A 5,604-nucleotide genomic window follows, 5' to 3' on the forward strand; every position below is an offset into this window, starting at 1 on the left:
TTATGGCTAGAATAAGTGTTTAAGAAAGCTTGAAGGAAGTTTTCATGGTGGAGAAGAAAACAAAGAGAGAGATGAGAGAGAGGTGAAGGACGGCAACACAAAAAAAAGAAGACCCAAATTTTTTTTTTAATTTGTTTTTATGTTTATTTATCATCAAATTGACTTGGTCAAAATGGTAATTAAATGGAAAATTATTTATGTGATCATACATGATGTCATAAAGCATTTTATTTTTAAATTTTTTTTCTTTTTCTTTTATGTTTTTAACCTTTAGGAAAACCACAATTATCCAAAATTAATTTTTTAATTATAATGTTTATTACATCATGCATGATGTCATGCATGATGTCATCACTTTTCACTTTCTCTTTTTCTTTTTCTTTTTTCTATTTATTTTTTTTTCCATTAGTTCTTTAATTTAATTTTTTATCTCGAAATTTTCTTTTCTTCAACTTTATTTGACAGTTAGGTCAGGAGTCAGCTCTAGGAGTCAATTTACCAAATTGCCCCTTGCTGGTTCGATCCGGTTTGCTAATAATTCAATATTTCTTCTGGATCCTTAACCTAATTATTTGACTGGCTTAACAATTCTTTTTTGTGATTTTCTCTTTTCCACTATGTTCGCAATAGTCCTAAGGACCGCAGCGTCACATTTTACGGTTCGAAATTTGAGTTTAAATTAACCTCGTAGTCCTTCCCGAGAAGGTCACCCATCTCTGTGACTCTCGGCTCATTTAACTTCTTGTGTTCTATTTTTCTTATTTATACTTAACCAATTGACAATTACTAATTATTTGTGCTCAGGGCTTCCCTAGGTGTCTTAGACGTGGTTCTACTTCTCTTACTTGTCCGGACTGACACCGGTCACCAAAATAGTAAATATACCAGGCTATGCCAATAGGGGTGTTACAATTCCCCCCCCCCCTCCCCCCTAAAAGAAATTTCATCCTCGAAATTGTGTCCACTATCTATCCTTAAATAGTCATACATGTTGTTTTCTCATATTTTTCTCACATTTCTACGTAGCTTCATAATCGAAATAATGATCTGTAGCACTTTAACCAATACTATTTACTCATCAATTGCTTACCTCATGTGCCAAGTTTCTTATAAGCTTCTTTCATAAGCTAGATTCAAATTCATTTCAATTTTTGAGGTAAGCAAATCTATGTACTAGTGAATCCACTCTTTCTAGGATCTCGTACGATCCAATGGGTGAGAACTCAATTTTACTCTTTTCTTATCAAATTTCTTGATCATTTGATGCAACCTTTAGTTTAGTTTAGAATATTTTAGTCTTTTCTTGCTGTTGTTTTAGCAATTATTTTCCTTTGTAGTCTCTTTTTTTTTTTTAAATGACACTGCTAGTCATATATGAACTGCTTATCTCTTTCTTGGTCATAGGTCCATAACCATTATCTTACCATCTCCATTTATGACCAAGGCCCATGTGCTATTTTGCACTATCTTATTTGCTTTTGTTTAACTTATTTCCTTCTTGATAAAATAGTTCAGGATATCGTTACGCGTCTTAAGTAGGTTGTCTGCCTTGGTGGCAATTCCTCATCTAGTGTTTTTCTTATTTCTTACTGTTCTATTTATTTCTCCTTTTTTTCATTTCACAACTTAACTTTAATTATTTTATTCTTCAATCTTCTCCTCTTCCTTAACTTGCTATCGGGTCCTAATTTAGCACTTCTTATCATCCTTAATAACTCCGCTATACTTCAACATTACTTTGATTTGGTCCTAAGACCATTCTAGTCAACACTTTAACTAATATTAATAACGTTTCTTTATTACATTTGCACCAACTATTCTAATTTTTACTTCCATAATTTTTTTTTATCTATTGATATTCTATAGCTTATTTTGCACTGATGTGTAGTCATTACTTTCTTTTGTACTGAACTATAACCTTTCAATATTCTAACTTTAGAGTTTTAAGCCCCAAGTTAGGACTTTCAAACTCCTTTCCAATAAGAAAACTTTAACTTATCATAGCTATACCAAAACAGATGCCGTTTGCAACTATTTTTATTTTTATATACTATTGGGTAGTACGTAGCTCTACATAATAAATCCCAAGTCAGTACTGTAATCTGTAGCTTACAGCATAAACATCAAGAATATTGTATAGTTACTACGATACATCCCAATAGATCAAACTTCCTTTTATCTTATTTCTTTCAAATCCACTAATATCTTAAACTTATTTTGATTATGGTACCCACTGACATCTATCAGCAGTAATACCTTTACTCGCATTTAAGGTAGTTATATTACTATAACTTACTTTTAGGTTCTCTTGCCTTACCTAATTAGGCTTACTAATTAACTTTACAAATTCTTGTGTGTTAGCAAATACTTTTCACTAACAAACTCTTCCAAATTTATTTTTTTTTAAAAGACTAGTCACTAACATATCAAAATTGATTTTTTTATACATATACATATCTTAATTAAGAATTGAGAAAATACCAGCAACCATGTCAGAAGTCTCATCCTCGTCCCTCTGTCACATAATGTATACTCTCACTGGAGCATCACCTTGTCCTGGTTGATTTACAGTACTCTGATATCTAGGTATACTACCCCTACCTCTACCTCTGCCTCTACCAACTGCTGGTGAACTTGTTGGGGTAGAAACTTGGGCTGATCCTTCTGACATGGTAAATGATCCATAACGGCGTGGACTTACACAATCCTGAACAAAATGATCAGTCCTTCCACAATTAAAACATGCTTCTATAGCTCTATAACAAACTCCACTATGTGGTTTACCACAAGTCTCACAAAGTCGATCCGGCAGTGTATTTCTGTGTGTCTACTGAGTTTGCTGATCGGATCGGAGTGGTTTTTGTCTAGAAGATCTACCCTTTACCCGATTCGTGTGAGCTAGATCCTCCAAAATGTTTTCTTTTTCTAGAGCCACTCTTAGTAGCTTGGCCAGTAACCTTTTCAGTTTTCTCTTTCTCTTTTGTACTCTTTTTCACTGCCCATTCTGATTCTATCCTTTCTAATTCCAGGACTTGTGAAATTAATTCAGAAAAGTTTTGGTGTCGGAACCCTACCACTTGCATTCTTAAGCTAGGCCTCAACCCAGCCTCAAACCTCTTACACCGGTCTCTGGGGGTGGTGACTAAACTTTCGGCATAGTGGCTTAGTTGAGAGAAATCCTGCTCATACTCTGCTACTGTTCTGTCCCCTTGCTTTAGACTTAAAAAATTTTGCAACTTCATGTCTACATAAGTATCGAGGACCCACTTTTGCCGAAATTCTCTCAAAAAGTCTGCCCATGTGAGGACTGGTGGCTCTACCAGGCTGTGGAAGATGGTCTTCCACCACTCATATGCATTCCCTTGCAGAAGTGATGCTGAATATTCATACTTCAACTCTTCTACACATTGCGGCTTTCTGAAAACCCGTTCCATTCTCTCTAACCACTGTTCTGCCTCCAGTGGATCCATAGTACCCTTAAACTCAGTGGCCCCAAATTTCATTAATTTTTTCATATTGTCGAGCCGAGGGCTATGGTTGTGCTGCAGGTGTTTGCATCTAAGCTTAAGGTGGCACATTTCCCGCCATTTGTTGGAAAAACGCAGCCATCTGCTGTGCAAACTGAGCAGGAAGGTGCGGTGCTAGAGTAGGAACTGGAGTGGTTGACCCACTAACATTCTGGAGTGCTGGGGCTTCTCCTTAGGCCTCAGCCTCGACAGATTGTTCTACGGAATGATCTCCTTCTTTCATTTTGCTTTCATAAATTTTCTACTCTTTGACAACAAACACAAGGAGGTTGACCTCTATTAGTGCATATTCATGATGTAAATATGTCATATGTATCAAACATTTGAGCAGTTGTATTTACTGACAAAATATTTCCAATTCAAAGTTCAAAATTTATTTTAAAACCTTTGCTCTGAAACCACTAAACATGTCACACCCTACCCCTCAGTAAGATGTAAAATGATCCCGTAGTACATCTAATGAATTACCGTACTTTGCCTATCGGTAACCCATTAAATATACTACAAGGGATTTTAAAACCATTTTCTTACATTTTGGAAGTGGTGAGCATTTGGTAGGAATTAAAAATATTTAATTGAAGTTTGAAAACTAGTTAAGATTTTTGTCCTATTTTATTTTTCCAGAAATTTTATAAAAATTTCGGCAAAGTGCCATCTGTATTTGGGAAAAACAGTTCTTCAAAACCTGTGAAAAACACTTCCAAATAATTATTTTCAACCCCATTTGCAACCACCAAACTTCAAATCAACAGCAATAGCAATACTTCAATTCAAAATCCAAATTTCAAATCAAGAATTGATATCTCAAAACATTTCATAAACTCATGCACATTGCCTTTTAAATATTTAATTTACATTCACAAGTTAATTTACAGACGCAAAATCTCAAAAATCATATTATTATACATTGACTGTACAACTGCTCAATCTACCTTAATACATATGACACTAAACCATTTACATCAAAATAATTACAAAGGTATTAACAAATACCCATACGAAAATTCTTCAACTGTGCTAGCAGCTCACTCTGCTGCTATGTCTTTTTCTCTATCTATGATAGCAAAGAAAGCTATCGCTAAGTATAAAAATACTCAATGGTGCACAATAAAATACAAAATGCATAATATAAAATATTTATGAATAATTCATAATTCAAAAATTTCACAATCACATTTCACAATTTTTTTAAATCATAGTTATAGCAAATCATAATTTTCAAAGCTTAATATAACAAAAATTTGATCAAACAATTTAATAATCATAGTGTTGCCAATCAATAACACAACTTAGGCCATGACACAAAATTTCCAAACATGCCGTGTTGTACACCACAACAAGGCAAACTCACCCCACTAATCGAAATCAATGAGGGAGGTGGCTAGCTGGCTAATGAGTACTCATCCAAACTCACCCCTCAGACTAGGAAGCAAGAGAGGGAGGAAAGTGATCAAATATCAAACTCACCCCACAAGTGGAGGAGGAACATATTATTATTGCCTTGCCAAGTGTGAAATAAAAATAATTTAAATCAAGTTATTCAAAAATTTTATGCAAAACACAATCAATTTCCAAAGTCAAATTTCCATTCTCAAAGTAGGCAACACACAAATTCTCAAATAAAATTTCCAAGGCCATAACCAAATTCAAAACCATATTGTTCAATTATTTCATACAAATCAATAAATAATTTTCATTTCAAATTTCCATTGTAAAATAGGCAACACAACATTCTCGAAATTCATAATGAATAAAACATATTCACAATGTATAACAAATCAACTTTCATTGTGAAAACTATAATTTATAAATTTTTGTGCACAAACTTTGTGGCACCCCTTACCCGTGTACAGTATACCAGAGTAAGTAATGCCACACGGTGTACTGGCACTCTCTAATATACCTTACTTAATTTGTGTCATGCTTTTGAAGTTAATTTATGAAATATGATTTGTTTTAACCATTTATCAAAAGTATTATTCATTTGAGGTTCCGAAGATTTTAAGGAAAATCCGGCGGAGTACCGGCTAAAAATGGAGAAAACAGTTCTTCGGAACCTGTTAAAAACACTTCCAAT

This window comes from Hevea brasiliensis, chromosome 8 (assembly GCF_030052815.1).
Source record: "Hevea brasiliensis isolate MT/VB/25A 57/8 chromosome 8, ASM3005281v1, whole genome shotgun sequence".
Classification (NCBI taxonomy): domain Eukaryota; kingdom Viridiplantae; phylum Streptophyta; class Magnoliopsida; order Malpighiales; family Euphorbiaceae; genus Hevea; species Hevea brasiliensis.